Raw genomic sequence first — 27,787 nt, forward strand, 5'->3', positions numbered from 1 at the left:
ATAACATGGAGCAGAATGAGACAATAATGCACAGTTAGTAAACAATAATTTTTTTAATTATGAAAGGAATAAATCCAAACACGTTTATCACTGGTCATGAGAAATTATATAGTTAATATCGGGCACAAAAGCACGGCTCATTGACAAATGCAAGCAGTTGCGATGATTTTCATCACTTATGCTTGATCGAAACCTTGATTTATCCATTTTCATCACCGAGAAAAATCTTTCACAAACTTATGTCGATCCGAACATGGACATAACTCTCGCGGCTTCTCGATACAGGCGTGGAAATTCTTGTTGTGAAAAGTTTTCGCACTGCAAATAACTTGTCCTCCAGTCTTGTATTGCACTGCAGGTCGATCAGTTCCATGTGTAGATCATTCGGAGCATCTTTAACTGACGACGAGAATGGTCGAGCTAAGAGGCGAATGACAGGAGACATGGACCAGTCCAAGAGTCGGGAAATGTGCAGTATTTTCTGTCAATAGCTGGCTCTTCCAAAGCGCAAGCTTCCTTTCAAAGGCAGTGCAAACTGACGTTCAGGCTGTTTATGTGACACTCAATGTCCACGAGATATGCAAAGTCTCATATCCTACAAGGATCTTCCAACACAGGTTCACTAGCTCGCAGTGAAGATTTAGTGTGGTTGTCATTCTGGAAAATTGAAAACAGTACATTGTACAGCGTACAGTAAAATAGACATAAATGTAACACAAGGGACTAAAAGTTCAAGAAGTATCGGTTACTTTGACGTACAGTAAAATCGAGTTGATGTGTCTCATCCATTTTCTTAAGGACACTTAATTTTGCTTGCCGTTCTTCACTGTTGAGTACACTACACTCGTCTTTGTGATATGTATTGTAGTGTCTTTCAATTGAAAACTTACGCTGGCCGCCTATTATTCGGCGGCACAGCAGTCACTGTTTGTTTTCGCCAACGGCTACAAAAAAGAATTGCAGGAACCAGTCATTTTTAAACGACTGAGAACATAGATCTTCCGTCCTTTGCTTTTTCACGGTACTTGCCATTTCTCAGTACTTCTCTGTTAAGGTTAAGGTCACCAGGGTTAATCGGGACTGGGTATGTTGCGCTCTTGCTTGTACCACATAAACAGGGAAGTGGAGCCGCCGCCGTTCATTTAGGACACATGTCTAATAACAGATGTCGCTGTCGCTCGCTGTCGCACACGTGCGCACATGTGCAGCACTTCTGCACGTCTGCACACTGTGCAGCGTTTGGCCGGCCCTGCTTTAGAAGAACACAACTAAACATTACGACTGAAGACATAGTTAAAGAACTTGAGATACTTGCTGGCCTGAAGGCCCAAAACCACACCAAAAACAAGAACAGCTGAAGGCCTGGCTTAGAAAGCAAAAGCAATTAAAAATGGAAGGTCATTTTTTTTCTTTTGTTTAAAAAAAGAACATGCAACTGAAAACCATTAGCAGCTGAAGGCCTACACTACACATCTGAAGAACAACTCTAATTAAAACACATTATTAAGCAATTTTTCCAACCAAGAAATTTCTTTCCAAGCTAACAATAGAACTGCCAAAAGCCTAATTAAAGAATTATCAACTTATTGCAAAACTGAAGGCCACAAATATATTTGAAGAATGGCTGAAGGCCTGAACAACAAGTCAGACAAACAATTTAAAATAAACGTCTTCCTTCTTACACAAAATTTTCCTTTAAAGAATACACACGGCTGAAGGCCTAATGAAAAGGGTTGTACGTAAATCCTCGGCTGAAGGCCACACATAACACATTGAACAACTAACGGCTTAGGGCCTGGATTACAAACAATTTCAGATAGAACTAATTTAAAGAAAATATATATATTATTTAAATAAAATCATTCTTCAAAATTTTAATTGAACACAGCTGAAAACCTTTATGTAAAATTTAAAATGTACTGAATCATTACACGAGCAAAGCCTCGCACAATACTTCAAACTAAAATGAAAATCACAATCTAAAACAAACAGTACAAGTGGTGCTCAGAAGTGTTCCTAGGGTCGGCCTGAGAAGGTTGCTCAAACGTAAGGTGAGGTGAGACAAGCAGCCAACAGCTGAAATTAAATAATCGGATGGCAACCCAAACTAGGGACAGCCCAACGACCGACCAGCAATTTAACCAACTCAGTTACGTCCGGCCAACGGCACAACGATGGAAAATATCGGCCGAAGATGTGGATATGAACAGCACCACCTCTTCAGAAATTGGCATTTGAAAACAGTCAAGGCAACAATAACCATTCTAAGCTAATATGCACAGAACAGCTCAAAAGGCTGTCGAACTACACGCCATGCCCGTCAGTATCAACATCATGGTTTAAAGGCACATTCACGGAAATGTACACTAACGACCAGAGGAGTTATCTGGGCTGTTAGTGGCTACAGGGCAGAAAATACCGCTGGCACATTTCACTGGGGAGTAAAAGTCAATTTAATAATTAATCACAATAAAGGATGATGAAGGTTTCTCAGGTCTCCAGCCTGGTGGAACCGTTGATATCTCGCGACGTTTCGGGAAGTGTCATACTACCCATTCTCTGGCGAAGTGTCGAGATTCTTTTTAAAAATAGAGATGGTGCCTCCACGCGGGCACCAACGTGGTGACCAAACCAAAAGTTCAACTGTCACCTCCGTCAACATGTTAGTTATCTAATAGGTGGATTACAGGATGCTGGGCTGTGATGTTATCCGTGCGTCTGGGTAAGACTACGTTTTATCACGGTCCATCATGTGATAGATTGTTGGACGAATCGCGAATGAGGGTAGCGATTTGAAGAGCAGAGGGAATAAAGTGCCAAGGCTTGTGCCGTAGGAAAAAAACCTCTGCGACAGTGGGATGGGTAGTAAGGGCAGTAGTGGCTTACAAGCTGCGATAGTTCATGCAAGGTTGGGTTTGTTAGTTTTGGTATGGTGCATCGTTACCGTGGCAGGCGGTGTCGATGTACCCCGGTTTGCTGCAGCCGCTGCAGTCCTGGAACAATCAGGGTCGTCATATATTAGTGGGAGATCGGCCATAGACCATCTCACTGTGTTGGGGGGGGGGGGGGGGTGTGGAGCTTGTCTGCATAGAGTGTACGGTACGGCTCATATGCGTGGTGCCAGTTATTTAGCAAGTGTGTTCCAGCTGGATATCCAGTAACGGTGGCTGATTAACAGGGGCTCACCTGTACTGTTGTGTTTGCGTGTACTTGGCCATAGATGTTAGGTCCTGGGAAGTATGTCTTTTGGTCTTTTATGCTTTCATCTATGGTTGTGGTCGTAGTTCCCCAGATTCAGAATAAACAGGTTCTACGAATGTCTAGAGTTTCTGTATAGTCATGTGGTGAGTCCCAAGCCGGTATTCCCGGTGAAGGTCCGCGATGCGTGTGTATCGTGGAGCATTGCTTATGATTTTGAGTACTTTGTTTTGTATGATCTGCAGATGGTGCAGGCGTGTGAGGGCAGCGTATCCCCAGACAGAAGTTGCGTACGCCCTCAGGGGTCGAATACGTGTCATGTACAGTCATGCTCAAAAGTATCCAAACGACCTGAATTGCATAACGCCTGATTCGCATGCAACCCGCATAACTCAGCTGTGTAGTATGTCCTCTAATCGCTCCTCGCTTGGCTCGCCTTCTTCCTGCTGGTACTGTAACTGAGATTTGGCAACGAGGCAAGTTAAGTTCGACAACACTGTGATCGACGAGTTACTTTCTGGTGCGTATGGAATTGAGCCTCAATGTTCACTTGATTTTTCCTGTGATTTCCATTGAATAATTTGAATTATTATCGTTTGTGGTGTAACAAAAGATTGTAAATTTACGGTTTCCAGCCCAGGAAAGTCGTTGCACGTGGAAATCGCAACTAATCTTGTCCTTTAAACAGGGGTTTACGAGTTCTAGTCACTATTGACCTTGTAAGTGGAACCCCAGAGACGTATCTCTTTGCTAGCTCTGTGTCACAGTTCACCGGCGTGGAGGTAGGACGTAGTATTGTGTGCGCTGCGCCGTCTGTGCTTCCGCGTGGTAAGTCTTGCTCTTGCTGCGGCTTAAAACTCTGTTTATAGAACACTTCGAGAAGTAATAAGTAGCATGCAGTGATGGCTCAACCAAGTCGAAAAGATACGTTGAAACTTACCTTTGATCCTCGATATGCCAGACCCAAGTCGTTTGAAGTAGAAAATTGGGTAGAAGAAGATGTGAAGCTCTCCTTTAACGATGCAATTGGGATCCACCTGTCGATTGTAGCTTGTGTCGTGTTTGTTAAAATGCGTAATTCCGTGTTGTGCGAGAAAATTGTAGAGTCTTCCGGAGGTGTCACGAAATTTAAGCACTCAGATGGAAACGTTGGTGAAATCACCCTTGCACATGCTGGTTTTGGCATTCGCACAGTTCGAATCTTCTAGTTGCCTTTTGAGATTACAACAGACCAAATTAATGCCGTAATTTCACCCTTCGAGAAAGTGCTCAGCAACTTTGCCGAGAAATGGTCAAGCTTGCATAAATTCCCAGAACTAAATGGAGTACGGCAGCTTCGAGTAGAGTTACAAAAGCACATCCCGTCGTACATCAATGTCTGCGGATGTAGAGGGATTGTAATTTATGACGACCAACCGCGAAACTGTGCCGCCTGTAACAAGCCTGGGCACGTTCGCGCAGAATGTATAGAGCGGCGCGTTGCACAGCTGCCGGCCGGTGACGCCACCAGGCCACCGGCGGTGACAGCACTTCCGGGAACTTACGCCGCCGTGGCACGCGAACGGCCGACTGCTTCCTCAGCCCCTGAATCGTGTGCAAATACAAATTCTCCAGACACTGAAATTCCGATGGACGTCAGTGCCGTCATAGCTGACGAACTATAAGAGTCCCGCCAATCTACGAAAACAGTTGAAGTTCCACCGAAACAGTCACCTGCAACTGTTAAGGCAGCAGATCCGCCGGAAGTTGAAGACCGACACACCTCGCAGCAAAGACAAACTAACTTGTATACTGAAGTAAGTCCGTCGAGAGGCAGTTCTCCAAAGGAAAATAAGAAACGCCGGCTGGCGCGCAAAAATGCAGAGGAGACAGCTCCCAGACTCCGTCAAAAAGCGAAGGAAATAGGTAGTACCTTAAGCCAACAGATCTATAGCAACACGAAAGCGACACCAGTTTCTGAGGAGCGTTCCCCTCCTGCGCTGGAAAAACGAGACGTCCAAGGAAAGCTAACAAAGAAAGCATCCACCAACCCCCAAGAAACGAGTCACTCTCCTGAAGCTTCACTCGTCCCACCCACAACGACAACCTCAACCAGCTGGGCAGACGAAAGCGACCATAACAGTACCGACGAAGAAATGACAAAAGTTTCAGAAACTAAGACAGACTGTAAGCTAGCCCCACAGGCGGCTGATTTCATCAACGAAGACATCTCCGTGACCGGATATTCTAAAGAACAAGGACACACCACTGAAACATTTGCTACCGGTGATTACTATTAAAATGCGTTTTAAAGCTGACGCTTGCGAGACAAAACGGAAGAATGGTTTTTAAAGTTTGATCAAGTAGAACGAAGAATGTCTTACATAGAAGCATACAAAATCTCGACAGGAAACCTTAATAAGATTCGTAGTTCCTTTAAACTACAGAACTCAAAAGATTTTATATATGCTTCTGAGAGTGACATTATACTTTTTACAAGAACTGACAGACATTGAGCTTAGTAACGTACCTGGTTTCAGCGCCATTACAAACCCAGGACATGGAGCGAAAATGGTCACGGCACTGCTCACAAAGGAGGGCATAGTAGTCCAAAACAGGCATAGCGGACACAATAAACAAAATACGACTCATTAACGTGTATGCCCCTTCAGGATCCAGTAACAGGCACCGCAGAACGAAATTCTTTAAAGAAGAAATTGTCTCACTATTTGGAACTCGATATGAACACCTTATCCTGGGAGGAGATTTTAACTGTGCATGCAAAAGACCAAACTCCCAATTTCAACAAGTGTACTGAGCTGGAACGTATAGTTAATGACTTAGGACTAATAGACTCATGGGAACATATGTACGGTGCAGCCCTGGCTTCACCCACGCCACAAGTCACTCAGCGGGCCCTCTCGACAGGATATATGTAACGCACAATTTGAAACACCTCATTTTGCAGTCCGAAGTATGGCCTACCGTTTTTTCGGATCATGCTGCGTACATATGCACAATCAATCTGATAAAACAAGGGACCTACCGGGGTAGAGGTACATGGAAGCTCAACGTGTCACATCTGGAAGGCCATGCTTGTCAGGATGCATTTTACAAGATATGGAGAGAGTGTGAAAGCAAATTTAGCTCGTACAACTCTGGCACCGACTGGTGGCTGAAACATGCCAAACCAAAAACACGGAGGTTTTTCAGAAACTACTCAAAGGACAAAAACTTTTGGTACAAATCAACTGTAGAATTCTACTTTCAATGTCTAAGGGATTTGTACAAGTCCGATGCAACAGCTGTGGACAACTACGAAAGAATTAACAAAATTAATGCAAAAATTTTAGTACTTCGGCGTAAACAACTGGAAGGCTACCAAATAAGGTCGCGTGCCCAGAATATAGCACAGCACGAGGTCACTTCCATTTATCATGTCATTCGTGAAAGCAAAAGGGCGTGACGCAAAGATATTATCTGAAATAACAACTGATGTTGGAAGGGAGCTGACGAAGCAAAGAGAGATTAAAGAGGCAATCGTACAGCATTTTGAATACTTAATGTCTAGTCAACCAGTTGACGAACAGCTTCAAGACGAGTTTATGATCAACCTCCAGGGCAAAGTATGCCACGCGGAAGCACAAACTCTCATCTCGGAAGTGACTGAAGTAGACTTCGAAGGAGTTATATACGGAAGCGTGAAAAATAAGGCTCCAGGGGCAGACGGAATTCCGGCAGAATTTTATCGCAGATTCAGTGGCCTCGTAAAAGGCAAGTTTACTCTTATCTGCAACGAACTGCTAAACCCTGAAAATGACATCTCGAAAGAATTTCGTGAGGGACTCGTAGTGTTAGTGCCAAAAACTACCAACACGAAAACTGTCAGCGCTCTGAGGCCAATTACGCTTTGAAACAGCGATTACAAAATCTTTGGCCGCATCCTCGCTCGCAGGCTGAAAACCACAATGACCAGCGTCACTGGCCCTTATCAAACAAGTGTGGACAAAGACAGAAGAATTCTCCAGACCGTCTGTGATTACAGGGACCTAATCTCAACGGCCGACGTCTGCAAAATAAAATGTGCACTCATCTCACTCGACTTTGATAAAGCTTTCGACAGGGTTAATCACAGTTTTCTGCTTCGCACCATGGGCGCAATGGGCTTCCCTCCTAGATTCATTGCAATAGTAAATACATTAACAAACAACTCAGCCAGATTTGTCATTAGCCGCCCGATTGACGTCACCAGCTCCACTAGGAAAGGGTGTCCAATGTCTATGGCACTCTTCGCGATCGCCATCGAGCCCCTGCTTGTCTTCCTTATGAAACATCTACAAGGACTACAAATACATGGAGAAAAGATCGTGTGCAAGGCGTACGCTGCTGATGTTGGCTTCCTAGTCGTGAATGGCACTGAAGTAGAGAGCGCACTACGAACAGTAACAAAATATGAATAGGCATCTGGTGCAAAACTTAATAGAACAAAGTCGGGGATTTTCAACATCGGCCGTGGAATTGGGACGCAAACGCAGGATCTGTTACGCGAGCTTGTAACCATGAAATGTCTCGGCATAGATTTTAAAAGAAATATAAAGCACACTATTGCTGTGAATTATCGAAAATTACTTAACAGCATACGCGCCTCTGACCAAGCACATAGTATTAGGAAACACGATGAATTTCAATAAGTAGCAGTGGCAAATGTATACATCACATCCAAAGTTAATTACGTAGCACAGGTTCTGCCACCACCTGCGACTTTGTTGAAAACCATCGCGTCTGCACTAGGACACTTTGTGAGCCGCGGACGTATTTTCAAAGTCAAATATGACATTCTGAAGCTCCCTTCGAAATTTGGTGGGTTAAATCTCACCGATGTCAGCAAAAAAAGCGAAAGCCCTATACCTTTCTACCCCATACAAACAATGGAAAGAACCAAGTGGTACTCTTGCTGCACATTTGTTAAACGAAATAGCTCCTGCTGACGTCAGTGCACCTATAAATGTCCAACACATACCCATTTGAAATACTTTTTCGTAGAATACAGCTACATACAGGCAACGATCCCTGAAAAAGACATCATGAAAGTAAAAGAACTTTACAATAACTTGATGAAAGAGAAACCCAGAAACTACGTAGAACTAAAGTACCCTTGTTATAACTGGAAAACAATATGGGAAAATATTCACTGCCGGAACCTGCCAACGTATGTCAGATCGACCTGGTACTTTGCTGTAAACAGAAAAATTACGACGAACTCTAAACTTCACTCTATTAGATTGCTCGAATCACCGGTGTACATTATGTAATATACCAGATACCGAAGACCATAGATTGCTGTGTGATACGGTAAAAGAAATATGACTCTACATAAGACAAATGATTGCGAGCGTCAGCAGAACAACGCCCAACGCCGTTACGACTGCTGAAGTTTTAAACCCTGACGCTATACCTTACTCTAAAACAAAACGAAACGCAATTAACTGGTTGAAAGGCCAAACGATGCATTACATCCTAAAAAAAGAAACAAGCAATAGGGAGGACTTCTGGGTATACTTTACAACTGAGCACCACACGTTGATGTGTACTAAAAAATACGCAATTTTTATCTAAGACAATACTGTAACCAATAAGAATGCTTAATGTACATTACACATCCAAGCATTTCATATATTAGACGAATGATTTTTGGTTAAAGTTTGTACGTCATGTAGCAGTAGGAGGATTTCCAACAGAAAGTAATCAGAGAAGATCATCAGTATAGACCAGTTGAGCCTATGTGTATCTATTGCTTTGTTTTGCGGGAAGCACAGTGATGAAACTGTATATACCCTTTATTTACTTTCTGCCTTTCTTTCCTTTTCTTTTCACAGGAAGACACATTTATGTTAATTATGTGTAAAATCAAGCAGAAGAAGCCTACTTTACTTCATTACCTTCTGAAGAAGCAAATTTTAACTATCAGCAATAATGAGTTTGCATCTTTCCATTTTTCCACGCACGGAGAACGAAATTTATAGATGCAGCTGCATTTCCATAACAATTATGTGACTGCCTCCTCAATGGAATTTACATTTATTTTTATTCGAGCCATCTTGCAAGCAAAGGCAACAGAAGGGGCATACTTCGTTTGTCTTTAAAAAAATATGGTAATGTGCTGACCTCTAAAAAGCGTCTGTTCTGGTTTGCTGTTCAAGTGTCGATGAATGCAATTTTTTTATCCCTTCTGTGAAAGAGCTAAAAGCAGTCAGATCAAACATCGATAAGTACATCGCAAGAAAATACTTTCGGCTCATTGTGCAATGTCGAAAAACTTGCTGTGCAACATGTGACACCTCTTACTGTTACAAGCAAATTTTGGATTTCTAGGGATATATAACTTCATTTATGAAATCTCACATTTTCGTACCACTTGAGTATGATACAGCTTACCAATTAAACACAGACCCAATCGAAATCTAAGTGAGTAGTATTTTACTAATTCGTCCCAATATAGGCACGCTTGTGTACAGATACTCAGTTTTATTAGACAGACTTTCGTCATAAGGTTATCGTGGGTAGTTTTATTTCATTTCTTATATCACACACAATTTTCGTAAGGTTTCTTTTAGTGTTGTTAAAACAGTAGTAAACATGAGAGAGAAATTAATCATCAACGATATATGCGAATTCCCTGAAGTTATCTATAACTGTCTGACAATGCACATGCAGTTTATTGATTACATGCATGTAGAAAACTTTTTCTGAGTTAAAGATGTCAAACAAGGTTTGAAGAAGAATAAAATGCCATTACCACACGGCAGCTAATCTGACGTATATTGGCACGATGCGCTCTCCCCATACATAATACAAAAGTTTTGAGATGCATTAGTTGCCTGGCCGTCTATTAAACCCAAAAGTAACAAAATGTCACAGAAGTTAGCCAATTTTCCACATGCGACTAGCTCATGGCGATTCGGTCAACCAAGTAAATGAATGTACTGAACATGCTGCAAACCACTACAGGGAGCCTGTGTGTCAGAATTCTCATCCAGTGCGGCGTAACAGCGCTACGATAGAAAAATGAACCACAGAGAATAGGATTTGGGGGTCTGTTGCATTGATGACAGGTTCATATACTTATGGTGTGGGTTCGATTCAGACTTCTGCTGATGGTTTTTGATAGGAAGAGACAGATTCTTTTCTCTTCTGGCTACGCCAAGTGAAGAAGGTATAATGGCATTGTGGTCTGAAATTCACATTAAACATGATATTCCTTCTCTACCATATAGACATTACGTTGAACCACAATTAAGCAGGAGTGGTGACATATAGAAACTCAATCACAGTAACCTTTCTTATACTAGTTATTTATTTCTAGTGACGAAGCAGTTGCCTTGTAGGGTCACAGAACACTTATTCCATCTTTTATTTGGGCTTCTGTATGTGGGTAAAACTAGTTCTGAACTGGGAATGCAACTCAGACCGCCCATAACGCGGAATTTGATCCCTTCGTGACAACACAGCTCAACTACAATTTGTTGTTTGTTGAAAACTGCAGATTCTTCAACCTCTCTACATATTGTGCGTGAATGGTTTCGAGTCCTGGCCCAGCACTAAATTTTTAATTATGTATTATCAAGCTCTAGCATGACAACACCTATCTGCTGGTGGATAATAATTCTGATTTTTCGTGTATTTCCATTCATTGTCAACACTAACGATATCTGGCGTTTTTGACTCCCAGTGATACACAGAACTATTTGCAAGATCACCGTGAGTTCAAGGATGTTTTTCTTACCAGCTGGTAGAGAAAGAATTCGGTAGCTGACGTCTCTTCGTGTGTAGTCAACAACGATATGAGTGGGGTTCGATTCCCAGTCAGCACTGAACTCTTCGTCATATTATTTCTAGTTCAAACATGCTCACATGTCGCTGTCGGTGTAACAAACCCGTATTTAACGTTTGATTTCTCTAGAATATAACAGAGATAGGTGCCGGGTTGGAGTCGTGGGAAGGAAGAAATTAATGTTTCGTCTCGTCATTTCAGTTAAAACATCTAGCTGCTGCCGAGAAAATCCGATATGTTAACTTTCATTATGCTTCGATAACAATCCGATTAGTTTCTGGGTTCGAATCCCTGTCCAACACAAAGCTTTATCTCACTGCATTTCAAGTAAGTTACTTGTGAAGAAGCAATATTTAACATCTCTCGTAGTTCGTTCAAAATGCTCACGTTATGTAATTTAAAGTTGACATTTGCTAACTGATATTGTCTAAAATCGAGGTATATCACTCTCTGCATGCCTAGTAAGGAATGACTGTTAGTGTCCGTCAGTCACGAAATCATTACTTAGTCTGCATGACCTGGGTTTGAATCCATATGCAGAACAAGACGGTTCGTCATGTCATTTGAAGTTCATACATATTCTCAAATAGCTGCTCGTGTATAACATAAATTTTTAATGTCATTTTGTGTTAAATAATAAGTACGGTATGTTACTATGAAGAGGAAATAATGAGTACGGCGATCTTACAACGTGCATTACCTAACTGACGTAATAATGAGAGTGGTAATATTCCAGGTATGTCATTTATTGTAATAAATGTGAGCTTACAAGCGTTAAGGGCAGTCTCATCTGTGATATGGTGTTTCCTGATATTTTTAGTATCGTGGTATTACTTTACATCTTGAGTTATTGCGATATAGAGCAGTGTTTCCTAGTGGTGACTTGTTGGGACCATTTTCAATAGACAAACGACTGTACCAAGGGGCTATTAGAGGACCTGCTAGACAGCTGCGTTATGCGGGTTGCATGCTAATCAGGCGAAATGCAATTCAGGTCTTTCCGATAGATTTGAGCACGACTGTACAGTCAGTGGTATGTACGGATACTCCCTGATAAATGTGTTGCAAATAGCCGACACTAAAGACATAATAAATTAAAATGACGTGTCTGATGCTGATTTGTAAGATAAAAGTTCTTTATGCACACTGTAGTGAATGCGGAGTGAGGAAATTTTTTCATAATAAAGTTATGAGAGTGCGATCCTCAGGAGTCACAGATCGAAATGTCGAGTACACCTCAAGAGATTCGTTTAATGGATGTTAACCACTTTCATAACACTGGGCTGGTGTAGATCGAAGAATAAGGAGTCGAATGTATGTGGAGTACTTGTGAATGATTCTCAACTTTTGAAGCGCTGTTGAAAGACAATGAGTGTATTGGTTGAGACGTAGGACGAGTTTGCCTTGCAAGGACGATTTGCGTGTTGTAGTTAATATCTGATGCCAGTCGTGAGATGTACTGAGCGCTGAACCAATGTGGATTGTTAGTGTAAAATACACCGGTAGAATGAGGCACCAAGAAGCTGTGTAATAACTTGCCACCTCAGGTAAAGGAATGTGAGATCAAGAAACTGAAGTCGCAAAACTTGTTTCCCTATTTTGTATCTACTCTTCACAGGGGAGGCAACTCTCATCCGGTGGAAGCCCACCTTTGTGATGTTAAAAGAGTTTTACGGCAATACGAATACCACCCTTTATGCAATGGTTTGGCGAGCAACACTATAATGTGAAATATGGAGGTACCTTGAGTTCACAAATACAGGTATGGTAACTACAATACGGAAATATTTTGCAGTTGTAATGAATATCATCATAAAGTCTTATGTATTTCTATAGTATCAACGTTCTGCACATGTACCCTTGTGTGTTTCAGAAAACTTGTACGAGAAGCCAATTTAAGAGAATACTTTTACTCAAAGACAATAAAGAAGAGAAAACATCAGAAGAGAGAGAGAGAGAGAGAGAGAGAGAGAAGGAGAGGGAGAGACAGAAACAGAAAGGTCCACTGTGATAAACAGGTAGTATGTAAATGCAAAGTACTATCTCATTGCTTAGCTGTATGGCGTGCCAGTAATTTATATATCCTAAATGCACAAAATTCGTGCACGAAATTCCGTTTAGCATCCGTGGATACCTTTAGAAAGCTCCCCTAATTTGTCATCTTTCTTCCAGTGAACCTCATTGGTAAGAGTTATAATAGTTTAATTAATGTAGAGCCAGTATTATATTTTGCTCGTTAAATGTTTTCTTCCATTTCTGAAGAGTCCCAGAAGGCTAAGGCCAGATGTTTCAGTTTTAAAGTCCCTGAATTCCTGTCACATTTGTAAAGTAATGGACACTACATTCATCTTATTCATGGATATGAGGCCAAAGGGCCGTATTTGGTAGTCGCATTAAAAAAGGTAACTGTATGTAATGGATTTACGTAAATTTTATTTGTCAAATATTCTCAAGTACTGCTGCTTCAGAGTTTTACAAGTAATATGAGGCACACGACCTGCACGCAAACATGAGGCAGATGTTCTATGTGTGTGTGTGCGTGTGTGTGTGTGTGTGTGTGTGTGTGTGTGTGTGTGTGTGGGTGGGTGGGTGGGTGGGTGGGTTTGTGTGTGTGCGCGCACTCGAGACCAGTAAAGTGATGAGACCTTGACAGACTGACGCCATATGGAGGCTGAACCCTGCAGAGCGACTTGTGTCCAGTAAACACAGCCGTTCTCACCTCAGCTGCCTGGAGAGAGCCACGTATATGTCGGCTCACACCTTCCGCTACCCGAGGTACCAGCTCACCCCTTTGTGACTGGTTCATTGCCACGAGTGGCAGCTCACTTCACTCAACTTGAGACCCCATTGCACCGCAGATGCTTATGGCTTGCTCGACCCATTTACGACGGCCTCGTGCCAACCATCTGTCAGATAACGAGGTTATGCTTCAGAGGTTGTCCAACCTATGGTTGTGGCTATAACTGAGTGAATGATTTGCTATTGTTATATGATGTAATTAATTGTAGATGGATTTGAGTATCTGTCAATTGTGACACAAGTCACCCCATGTGTGTGAGGCCACCATCGCAATCCCTTCATTCATGAGTATTCTCAGAACGCTCAGATTCTGAGTAATATTGTGCGCCTGGTGTTCTTCTGATTATTATTATGTATCCTGAAGTAAATTTACTGTTACACCAGTACATAAAAACGTATGTGAGGAGGCTTGTAGACAAGTGTGCTTGTGTATTTTCTTGTAGTTTACTTTTGAACCAGCTTCACTCTTATAATCGAAGGCATCATATTCATCACACGATGAGTACGTGAAACGGAAAGCAAAAATGAAACCCATGTCCCAATTAAAATGTCCTTGACGAACTTGTGCTGCAGGTGAAGCTCAGCACAATTTGTCCACAGCTCGTGCTGCGGTGGTTAGCGTTGCTGCCTCTGGATCACGGGTTCCAGATTCGATTCCCGGTCAGACTGGGAATTTTCTCTGCCTATGGACTGGGTGTTTGTGTTTTCCTCATCATTCCATCGTCACCATCATCATTCGTAACAGTGGCTTGCTTGGACTGTGTAGAAATTGGACTGTGTAAAACTTAGGACTTTGTAAGGGTGCTGATGATGGCGCAGCTGAGCGCCCCACAAACAAAACACCAAAACCATCAGCACAATTTCATCAGCATCCATTTTATTCACAATGAGGAGGTGATGTTACACAGCAGTTTATCCCTTAACTTTTACGATGCGTTTAATGTCATATGCACATCCACATGGACAACGTAGTCGACCCTTTAATGCTGCCTAATAGCTGCAGATGATATTTAGTATTGCCAGTGACTGGGCAGCAAATTTAACTATTCTCTTACATTCCTTTTATAACAGTTAGGGCAGTTATTTTCTGCAGTAATGGCGAGCTTTTTTTAGGTGGCTCACAATAAGGGAGACTATGTGAAGGATCAAGCAGAGTAATAAATTCGTTCAGTGCTAAAAACTGCCCTTGAAAGCAGATACGGAATGCAGAATTCGCTTGGTCCCAACTCCCCTCGACGGACGACTGAGGGGCGGTTATCTGCGTAAAACATAGTCCTGCTTGAGGCACTGGGAGGATTGCTTTCAGGAAAGACTGAAACCTAAGCCAGCTCCAGCTTTCAGAGAAGGTAGACCGTTAGTACAATCGTTTGCCTCAGCAGACGTGCTAAGCAGGAATGTTAGTTTAAAACACTTGTAACCAATTTTCTGACCGGAAAGCACGTTATTTCTTGTGTGTACCTACGTGTAAGTCTATCAATTCGTCAGCTTTACAATCCTGCTGTGGTCTGGCAGAAGTTTTATGTCTTCCTCCCCACACCTCGCAATTATTGATTAATGATAATAAAATCTGCAGGAGTACGACTTTGTTTAACTTAAGTACAGAACCATTATTGAACAGAACTCGCAGCGTCCGCTGCAATGTGCCAGCGATTTTCCTAGACTTGTACAAACAGGCAATTAGAGGTGGTTAAAATTGATCTCACTTATTGCTAACAGAATGTAGAATAAATACCTGTGGACAGGCGACCGAGAAAAAAATACTTGCTGCCAGATAACACTTGCACCCTTATGGATGTTTCCATTGTAGTTCAGAGAGCAGAGGTCAAGGCAGACTCACCTGTTACCACCGCTGCCTGCTGCATTCATGCTGTATGAGAGTGGTAAGAATGAGCTTTCAACAGAATCACCAAGTTCATTGTAGCTAACTTCCATGAGGGCCTAACTGCATAATTTTAACTTTTTCAGCCAAACAGTTGCTTGTGTCACGCACTTTAATGATTCTGCTGATTTTTTTCTTACTTTTCCGGTTTCTTGCTCTTAACCACATTCCATTCTTGCAGTATCCACTACTTATTCTCGTGATTATACATTTACTGTGCTCACTCACCTGACACTAACATAGATTTCAAGAATACAATTCTTCGTTCTGTCATTAAATGTTCACTTGCTTATCTCAGGGAAATATATGTTGATGTTTCATGATAATAAACTTTGAGTCTTACAGTGACTGCTCTGTCCTTTACGGATAAAAATTCCCCTCTCAGTAATTTATGCATGTGCAGTGAGGTACCTATAAAAGCACAACTGTATATTTTATTTACTTCTTTGATTAAATGAAATTTATTTCTATTTGCGAAAGATATAATATGAAATATGTTATATGGCTTCAAAATATAAAATCATAAAAATGATACCACTTAAAATGTAGCGAAAGAGAGTGAAAAACGACCATCTTTGTCAAGTTAATATTCGTGGTTTTACTGACATCCTTCACTCGTCACTTTCCTCTTCTTCTATTGCTGCAAATAATTGTCTGTTTTACACCAGTGATGAGTTCTTTTTATTATTTGTTAACGTTAATCTGTCTGTTATATTATTAACAATTTAACAAGTTGAAAAGTGGGTGAGTGTTGTATAAACCTCAGGACACGCAGATACGTTTTCATATATTTCTGGGGTATTATCTAATTCACAACACAGTTATGTTATTTTATCCATATTTTCAGAAAATAACGGTGTTTATTTAGTGTAATTTTATTCATTCGCTCTATGGGGCAAAGGTTGCTTGGTGGGGGTATATATTTCGTTTATCACTCTAAAGTATTCAATAATGTTACCCAAGGATACAAAGGAAATCTACGTCATGTACACATATAACGATAAAGCTGTCATCAACCTGAAAAGTGGTTCGAACTCCACAGTAATTTTCTAGCCATGGTCCCGTTGCTTTCTGCGACTTCTCAACTCATTTATCCAGTCTGTTGTGAGCGGCCCTGCGGTTTAACAGGGAATACGAGTCTAATTTGACTTCGCATTACCAACATTAACAAATCATTGTCGAACGTGAAAGAACAGTTACGTGTAAAAAAAAGTCTTTGGACCACTCCCGGATTGGTACTTGGACCGCCGTGATTTGTAATCTGACACCCATTGTACCGCGGAGCAAACTGGAAATCATAACATTTACACATTTATTAGTTATTGAAACACAGCGTCGCACATTAATAAAGTTAAACCTCTTGTGAGTTTTTCAAAATGAAATATTGAAGGTATTTTATGATGAGACTGAAGCACTTCACTGCAGACAATTGATAGTAGAGCGTCTACTTTGAAAGGATAAGCTGGAGATAGGACGATAAGCTTAGAGTCGCAATGGTGAGGAGCAGGAGAATTTGGGCTTGACAAGCCGTAACATTTTGCTACATACCACTGTGGTAGGCACGTAGGCTTTTCTGTTCTTATCCAATTACAGTTACGATTTGCATCAGTTGTGTAGGCACCTACTGTTTTTAATAATTTCATAGTCTGAAAGGTTCAAAATTCGTCGTTACGTGATGAAGCAGTAATTCTACTGAGGTTGTGTGAATGCGACTAATGATCGACTATTCACATTTTGGATGTTGTCTAGTAAGGGGCCTTACTTTACGGTATTTCAACCTTTCCTTACTTAACTGATTTTGCTTTGGAGTTAATAATCTCTGCACAGAGTGTTTCAGAATAAAACACATTCCTTTTTTTTTCGTTGCCTTTTCAGGATTTCTTCGTTATATTTGCCCGTTGTCTCTCTGCAGTTGGAAAGCTCTACACAACTATGTACATATTGTCTACATTTAGCAGTTGCATAGCATTTGCTGCAGCAGTCGACGTAGATATTTGCGTGATGCCCTCACTAGTTTACATAAGCGTTTAGGACTGCTGTGGCAATGGTGCTGCGTTGCATAAGCTGGAAGAGATGACAAAACTATCTTAATTGTGTGTCGACACCTCTCTCATCTTTTCTTCTCCCATTGCCAGGCGCCGACGGAAGGTCGTATTGGCAGTTGGTTCCCCTTGTTCGTAGCAGATTGTCAAATGAGTTACAACAAAGAGCGGGAAACTGTCACGACACGACCCACCATTCGAAATGACTAATCTTTCCCAAACGTATATTTGTTACATCTCTCAGTTTGTGGCGGTTGCTATAGCTGTTGGTATTGTTGTTGCCAATACACAGGCGGTTTATCCTGGTTGTGGAATGAGGATGGAATTGTCGTCCGCTGATGTCCCATACTGCTCGACTGGAGACAGATCTGGTGGTCGACCAGGCGAAAGCAACATGTCGACATTTTGTATAGCACTTTGGGTTACAACGGCGGTATGTGGCAAAGCATATCGTGTAGCATAACACAGGCCGGAATGCTCTACATGACTGGCGAAGAGCATTGCAGTCAAGGTCCAAGGGATGACTACAAGAGTGTTGGTGCTCTCATACGAAATCTCACCCCAGACCGCAAATCGCAGAAGGAACATCCAGCTTTTCGTACCCCTACTACACTGTCTCATTTTTACTGGTTGTAGAGCTGATAAAAGTCTCTTGACTAACATCAACTCACCTCCCTCAATCTCAACGGTAACTATCACTCACGAAATTCTCAGTGTGTATTTAAACAAACATGATTTGCATTCTCCTAGTGGCACTACTGGGTTCATTCTGCTTTTTTCCGTCTGTGTATGCGGAATAAAAGTACCTATTGCTCATGTGGTCCGTCTCTGTGACAAATCTTCCATTTTCTTGACGGAGAGATTCAACGAAAGATATAGGACACTAATACAACAGAAAGTGTGTTTGTGGTATTACACAAACGGACATAGAAGAATGGTGACTGTTCGCTGCGCTGAGAGAATTAACTTTTGAGCGTGTGGAAACATCTAAACATATTACGTAAATGCGGGATCGAGGACACGAGCGTGCGACGTCGCTTCGAAGCGATGCTATAATCTGAAAAGCAGCAACATATTTTTAACTTATTAAAAATTTTATTTCAGTGGTCGTTTAACCATTTCTGTCGTCGTTCCTATAAAATTTTGTGGTCTGTTGCCTCTATGTTGGTCATAGGGTATGCTAACAACAATGCTATGTCACCTAAACCGTCGAGGACCGTTGCCTAGCAATTACTCCCGCATTCTCTCGAGTACTAGAAGTGAATATACCAATTCGCTGTTTGAGTTAGTGAGTGAAAGAAGCTTCAGCTTTCATTCAAGTGTTGTAGAGTGAATTTTGTGTTTCAAGAACAACCATCGAAACTTTTTATAGTTCTTGGGGAGCTTTTGAAGCTTTGAGCGAAGCGAACACCCAGCTTCAGAACCAAGAAGCATTGTACCTGCAAGAGGTATGAGCTATTCGCGTCTCTGTCAATTATTTATTCACCCTTCGGAATCATCTGTAGTTAGAATATCGTAGAAGCTTTTAATTATCTGTGTACTTAGTGGAGAAATACCAGCAGGTTGAAGCATGTGGTAGAGGGTGATGTGATTACAGAACCTGATGGTACTAATAGTATATCACGTGAAACACCATTTTGTTTCAATTTTTCATGGAGATTGAAATATTAAGTGCTTGCTTTTTTAAGATTGATTTCTACACTTTATATTTGGCGTAGTTCATGCGCTTTTAATTTGTGTTCTCGAACTAATTTCTTAGTTCTTCTATGCAAACATGTCAAGCACACTGGCCTTTTCCACCCGTTTGCTTTGACCCATGACATCCTATATGACGTCATGACTTTATGTTGAACTGCTGTTGGACTGTTGTTAAAAGTTAGGCTGTGGTTGTGTTACTTACCAGTGTAATCTGTGATGTCTGTAAACTATGCTGTTATTCCAAATACGTCTCGACATACGAGGGTTTGGTTTGGGTGGAACCTGAGACCACAGATTAAACTGCCGTGGATAAACCAGTAACGAATATATTTTTATTCTGTTTTCTCACGGGTATTTGTCTGCTTCTTTCTGCATATCGCACGATTTCCCAGGGTAAGGGTAGGCAGGGCCTTCAGAGCATAAGATAAATTTTTGTGAGTGGAACGATTACTGATTATGATAGTCATTTGATTCTCATAGTTATTTACCTATCTTTGTAATGTGGGAAGTTCGTCGGGACTGATGTTAGCCCTAAAAAAATTGCATTGCTGATGGTAATGTTATTGATAATTTTTTAATTTACAAATGTTTGGTGGTTTTTCGTATATGACTCTTTGAGACGCTGCGCTTTTGAAATCAACTGTTCTTACGAGGTTCAAATTGTTTTTACCGGCCGCTCACTCTCGCGCTGCAATTTTTTTAAGTGGTTTGTAGTATTTCTTTGGCTAAATTGGATCGAGGGTTTGGTATTTATTGGTGAATTATTAGTTTTCGGTTTTTGAGCTGTTTATTTCCGTTTGTTGTGTGATTCCAGTTTTTTTAACTTCTTTTCTAAACGAATTTGTCTATATAATTTTTCGATTAAGTTGATGTTATGTGGGTGTTCTTTTGTATCTCTGTCCTCGGTTTAGGAATAGAGTTCACACGAAATATGATAACAACTGGTTTATCACGGAAAAGTTCCTATGCGATACTTTTCGATTATGTCGTTTTGTGGAGCTGTGTGTGATATCGCTACAGATGAAGCGAAGAATTCGATTCCAGTAGTGACATTGTTGCAGTTTTTTCTTTTTATGTTAGAGACATTTGTAGGGGATCTGTCACCGCTGTTTGTTAAAGCTATATAGTTACAGCGTGCGCTGCGATTAGGCTTGTTTTTTATGTTTCGTTTGCCTAATTCCGGAAGAATGAGTGTGTGTGATATTTTCCAGTCATGTTGTTTTGTGGAGGTGTCCAGTACCACTGCCTTAATTTCATCTGTATTACTCAAGCGAATTATTCGAATCCAATTTTGTGTTTACTGTGTATTTTCGTTTGGTTTATTCTAGAGAAGTTCTTAAATGTTTTTATGTTTAGCAGCCTTTTTAGTATGTCCCCATCCACAACTCTCCCATTCCTGCGATTTTCCGATAATTTCATTTCATATGATTATCAAATAGTTCCCATGGTTTTTTGTTTGTTAAAAAGTGTGTTATACTGTACACAACGGTATATTTTAACAGAAACGATCGATTTCGTTCTGGGACCAGACCATCATCGTGTCCAAAAACGGTCTCAGCTATCCTTCTGAGTAAATGGAATCGCAGTTCAGATGTACAATGTTCCGTCATTGACACTAGCTCTACATTCACAACATTACGTCCATTTAACCTCGACAATGTTTTTCCCAACATTCCACATATTCAGATAATATCAATGATGGAGCTTTTTACATCTGCTAACTGCTGTTCTAATTAAAGAAACACATAGGAGAGGTGGTTTTTGGACCCGATGATTTCCTGGTTCTAGACCGAAATCGATCTTCTGTTATAAAATACGCCGTTACAACTGTGTGCTGCATATGGCTATTCTTAACTCTCATTAAAGCTGTACAGCACCACCTACACAAAATGTTTTATGTTTGTTCTTGATTGTAATGGTCTATATTGTTGTCGCCGTCTTGAAGAATGTCATCGGGCTCTTATTAAATGGTATCTGTGGTTATCGTTCCATCTCGTCTAAACTATCCACTTTACTCCAAATATAAGTCGCGGGTCAGAGCAGACGGAGAGAGCTGTAGCATGCTCTATTCCTTTCAGTTGCTGAGATTCACAACGACAACGTTGTTAGCGATCTTTATCGCTTGTCGATTACACATACATAGTGTCTGTAGTCATAACAGGGTCATGCTGCTGGAATTTTTTTTCCGTCTGTTGAAACGAATACATTTTGGAAATTAATGCCAACTGTTTTGAGTCATACTGAGCTGACCTTTGACCACAACACAGGAGTATAACTCTCTTATTGGTTAAAGAAATTGAATTAAGAGCTTGGAGTATTTTTAATTGGTACATTATTTGTGGATTTATTAGTTATTCTGGCTTTTTCATCCTTTAGACACTGCTGTTTATCTTTCAATAGCAAGGCATGATTATTTCGTCTGACATATATATATATAACTTTCTAAACATTTTACTGCAGTGCTTGTTTACCTATTGATATCGTCGTTCCTATAAAATAATGTGCTCTGTATTTACTGGGATTGCTATTAGTGGGGTAGCTATTTAATGTTGATCACAGTGTATGCTAACAACAATGCTATGTCACCTAAACCGTCGAGGACGTTGCCTAGCATTTACTTCCGTATTCTCTCGAGTACTAGAAGTGCCTATACGAATTCGTTCTGTGAGTTATTGACTGAAAGAATCTTCAGCTTTGATTCGAGTGTTGTATCGTCGAACTTTGTGTTTCAAGAACAACTAAGCAAACTTTTTAAAGTTCTTGCGGAGCTTTAGAAGCTTTGAAGTAAGCTAACGCCCAGCTTCAGAGGCGAGGAGCATTGTACCCGCAAGAGGTGTGAGCCATTCACTTAAATGTAACCTATTTATTTACCATACAAAGCCATCTGCACTTAGCATTTAAATGACTGTGAATTTAGTGAAGAAGCACTGGCAAGTTGAAGTTTTACGACGGACCGTGTTATGATTTCGGAACACGTAATTAATACAGTGTAATTTTTCATACAGGTTCCTGAGTTAGGTGCCTGCTTGTAGAGACTTTACTGATTTTCTGACGAAGTTCACTTACGTTTGTCATACCTTCACAGATTAATCACTTAGTTTCACAATGGTAAGTGTCACCAACCTCCTTGCTTCTCAATTGTACGTACATGTTGGCTGTGATCATTGCACAGTCTTGCCGCTGGAACTTTCTTCCGTCTGTGAAGAAGAAGACGCTTTGGAAACTTTTGGCAGCTGTATAGAGTAACAAAAGAGTTTTAGTCTCCTGTTGCTTCAGGAAATTGAATTAATATCTTGGAATGTAGTTAGCTGTTAAATCCATTGGGAGTTAATTAGCTGTTCAGGTTTTTTCATTAGATACTGCTGGATACGTTCCAGTAGCAAAATACCATTATTTTGTGGTACATACAATGATGTTTTTAAAATTTTTCAGCACTGCTCGTTTACCCATTCCTACCGACGTTGCTAAACAGTGTAGAGGTCTGCAGCTACTGGCGTTGCTGTTTAATGTTGTTCACAGGATATGCTAACACCGATGCTATTTTACCTAAACCGTAGAGAGACGTTGCCTAGCAATGACTTACGTATTCACCCGCGTACTTGAAATAACGACAAGAATTCGTCATGTGAGTTATTGAATTAAAAATCTCCAGTTTTTATTCATATATTGTATTGTTACACTTTTTGTTTTCAGTTCAAATAACGAAACGTTTTAAAGTCGTTGAGGGCTTCTAGAAACTTCGAACGCACCGAACGCCCAGCTTCAGAAGCGAGGTGCAATGTATCCGGAAGCGGTATGACCAACTGACTTAAGTGTCTTCTGTTTACTTACCGTATAGAATATAGAATATATAGTTTCAATATCGTATAAGTTAATAAATGACTGGATGTGTAGCGGCGAAGTACTGGAACAAAGAAACGTGATGTGATTTCGAGGTATGTAAAATGGAAAAAGAAAACAGTTCCATTCACGAAACTCCTGGGAGATTAAAACTGTGTGCCCGACCGAGACTCGATCTCGGGACCTTTGCCTTTCGCTGGCAAGTGCTCTACCATCTGAGCTACCGAAGCACGACTCACGCCCTGTACTCACAGCTTTACTTCTGCCAGTATCTCGTCTCCTACCGGGCGTGAGTCGTACTTCGGCAGCTCAGATGGTAGAGCACTTGCCCGCGAAAGGCAAAGGTCCCGAGTTCGAGTCTCTGTCGGGCACACAGTTTTAATCTGCCAGGAAGTTTCATATCAGCGCACACTCCGCTGCAGAGTGAAAATCTCATTCTAGTCCCATTCACATTCCAGTACATTGCTTCAATACGTCATGCAGCTACAAAGGTTACGAGAGAACGTGACTTATAGGGACAGATCTCTTTGCTAGGGTTTTCATAATTTTAGTTGCTGGAATCGTCTATTGTTTAACTTATTATTTAATTTCACAACGAGAGCGGTGTCACCTATCTGTCACCAAATCTATTATATTCTACCTTCTGTGAAGAAGAAGGCAATACATAATCAAGTTCCAGCTGCGTGCAATCATAATGAGTTGACATGGCACCATATCAAAAATATTTTCTCTTTCTGTTACTCAAAGAAATTAAGTTAATACCTTTGAACATCGTTAAATGTTAATTCCGATGGGAGTTTATAAAGTGTATTGGCGTTTTCTTAATTCATATGTCGGTGGTTAAATTTCAATCGTAAATATGGTTGTTACGTCGTACGTGTTGTTGAATAGTTCTCATGGAGCAGATGAGTGATTCTAGGTTTAGTGCTGAACTCATGTTGTTGATGACTCTGCCAAACAGAAGGAATGGCACACCACAGTGAGAATACCCGGACTCAGACAATGGGTATTTGTAAAAATTGTAATCTCCTCAGACACTGCAGAGAGATTTGTTATTTAAACCGCCACACTGTTGCATAGATTATTTACCAGTAACTTCATATCACAAACAAGATGTTCCCTTAAGCACTCACTAATTAAATTACCAATCCTGCCTCACGGTGCCATATTGAACGAACGGAAGCTATTAACCACATCGGGGCCTAGTTGGTGTCCGAATTGAAGTTTAAATAACTACACTTGATGGATATCTGAAACTAGTGTAACGATGCACTGTCTTGCTAATAGTACTGTCTGTCTGTCTAATAGTGATAGCCTTAAATTACCGCTATCGAAACAAAATTATTAATTGCAGAATAAATGTACCTCGCAATGAACACACCTTTGGCTCTCATCGAAGAACTAGTGCTATTTTAATTCATCTGTTAGTAGTTAGTAAAAGGGAATTAAAATAATAAGTTCCTCACCAGTTATTAATTGATAATATTTTTCAAATAAATCAATGATATTTTAGCGATCTGGATGTTACAGATACTTTGTAACACTGACAGCTCTCATTATTACAGAAGTAAAATTTAAAGACATGACATCACGGTCTGAAGGTTTTCCGTGCGATACACTGGTGAGACATCAAAATAAGATTTACTCGTGGACTCAGTATGGTCGTATCTAACGTGCTGCCCGTTATCGTTTCAGCAATGTTCCGAAGCATCAAGGCGTTTTTCTCCCGGTGTGTGGGAGGGGAGAAAAGCGAAGGTCTGCGACTGGACAAGACCTTGGTCGCTGCCCGAGTTAGCTTTGAGGTGAGCCACGTCACATTGCATTACTGATATTGTAATAAGCAAAGCACTGAAGCTTTAGAGATACTTCATTGTCGATTGGGTGGTCAAAAGGTACTACTGACTGTCACGATTTACTGTAAATGAATCTGCGGTTCGCTATAAACATCCCATGTGACAATCCATTATGAATAATACATGTAAGACAGTAAAAATTAAACAAAGAACTAAAATGTAAAACATGTCTAAAAACCTTACTTACACACGCACACACAATCAAGCACGCGCGACTACACACACACACACACACACACACACACACACACACACACACACACATAATTACAAAAATTATACTTAATACCAATTTTGGTAACTGATAATAAAAGTGATTACGTTTTACTAGTTTAGTAGAATGATCTAAAGCACCAGCTAAGAAAGTTGTTACATCAGGACGGACCACTGAAGGCCCAACCATACTGACCGACCGCCATTTCACACTCAACAGATAGGCTTCACTGGCTGTAGATATAGAGGGATAATTGACAGTTTTCGTGACCGTATCTAAAGTACAGCCACAGATGAACGCCCCTGGCGAGCGAATGGATGGATATCTTCATCACTGGAGGGAAACGGAATTTGCTGGTCACTCAGCAACACACCGAAGCCTTCAACCTCATCTCCAGAGATACCCAACATTTTTTAAATTTCCATATCTCGACTTCAAGTAAAATAAATGTCTGGTCTCCTCTTAAATTCACTTCTGCCTTCTGATCAAAAGATAACATGCACAGGAAATATGGCGTATAAGAATATTTACGACACAGCTATTACAGATGGTTGGTTCAGATGGCTCTGAGCACTATGGCACTTAACATCTGAGGTCGTTAGTCCCCTAGGCTTAGAACTACTTAAACCTAACTAACCTAAGGACATTACACACATCCACGCCCGAGGCAGGATTCGAAACTGCGACCGTAGCAGCAACGTGGTTCCGGACTGAAGCGCCTAGAACCGCTCGGCCACAGTAGCCGGCCAGCTATTACAGATTTAACTGTCGTATCACCAGACTATGAAGATAATAGTTAACAATGAGACATTGGTTAGAAATGTAGCCTATTCAGATAGGAGTCAGGGTAGCTTCAGTGTGTGAAAGCGATATATATAGGGTCAGACTTGGTCTGATGATTGGGCAGTCACTCCTATTCCGACAGTCGTATTTCTTTCTCACCTGCAGGATAATGGCACGTTGTCTCGATGGGTTTGTTGCTCACAGGCCTCCTTGGCTGCACGATATGATTGCTCCTTTCCTCACATCCCACAGGCTCCTGCTTCTCTCCTCCATCGTACTAGCATATTACATTCCCACTTCTGGCATTAGATAAGACGAAGTTGATAGTCTAGCCGAAAGCCGATTAAATGGTTCCAACAACTCTACTGACGGCCATTAAAACTGACACTGACTAACAGGTAAGTTGTGCTTGGTATTAGTCAAGAATGCCTGGACTATGATGCTGATACGGAGGTACTTGAGAATGGAAAAGACCCTAATAAACTGTAGAGTATTATGCTGAAATTTCTTTTAAGAGCAGAGCATCACGCAAGATCCGTCCCAGACAAGAGACTGTCTGAAGACAACGTTGCAAACCATCTGGTTACTCTGCGAGTTACCTGCTAACAGGGATTAATACCTGATGACCAGAGGGAATGTATTCCTGAATTTCAGACTTCGAAGCCTAATGTTGTTTTCGGAGTAGTCAGAGAATAGAGAAACTGGAACTGTTAGTAAAAATTGTCACAGTCCCACTTAATTCCTTTCCAGAGAAAGAACATATCAGAACAGAGAATAAAAAGGTAAATGGCGACGCTGTACCTTGAATAATTCCTCCGTAGCCCTCTGTCGTTCCAGCTTAACAGTTTGCCCATAGCATAATGGTAGCTATTACAGCCAAACAATGTATACTCACTATCGCTATCTACAGGCCCATTCGTTCTTAATAAGTGCTACACTTCGTAACACCTGTACGTATTAAGAAGTATCATTATATCTGAATCATAAAAGTATTCTTTATGATAAAACTAATATATTCTTTTCCAACAGGAGCGTCAGTTTACACTTGAGGTGTTCTTTCTCGAGCCGCTGCAGAAACGTCTGCAGGAAGAATAAGAAATCCGTGCTGATCCGGTGAGTGTAAATTAGATCTGTATATGGAATAATAGCGTTTGGTTTCAAAGTGTATTTTTCGTTTGCTGTTCACATGATCACTCACTCACGAACGTGATCAGTCTGGATAACGCTACACGACATGAAGACGGCTCCATCAGTTTTGATATATTGTGCACAAAACACAGAATAATTCCCGGAAGTATATCGTTAATCTATCACGCCTATAAAACCTTAGATATCACGGGATTTTAGTTATGTGTCAGAATTGCTATTTGCTGAGATGTGGGGAAGAGTGACGTTACTTGCGTATTAAAGTGAATCACTGTATGCATCAACGAAATGCTGCGCCTGTGCCCTTATCTGGCAGGGCTTCACCCTCCCTCCATTTTAATTCTTCCCCGCACTTTCTTTGCTGTTTTTTGGCCTTGATGTTCGTCTCTTACCTATCTGTTTTTCTCTAGCCTGGTGATTTTAGGCTGGAGATTTTAGTATATTCCAGAGTGGCTGGCTCATCCTTTTTTATTCTTGCGATCAGCCAGCCCACTACATCTGCTCTATTTTTTAATACTTTCTTCA

This window comes from Schistocerca piceifrons, chromosome 5, assembly GCF_021461385.2.
Source record: "Schistocerca piceifrons isolate TAMUIC-IGC-003096 chromosome 5, iqSchPice1.1, whole genome shotgun sequence".
In the NCBI taxonomy this organism is placed as follows: Eukaryota; Metazoa; Arthropoda; class Insecta; order Orthoptera; family Acrididae; genus Schistocerca; species Schistocerca piceifrons.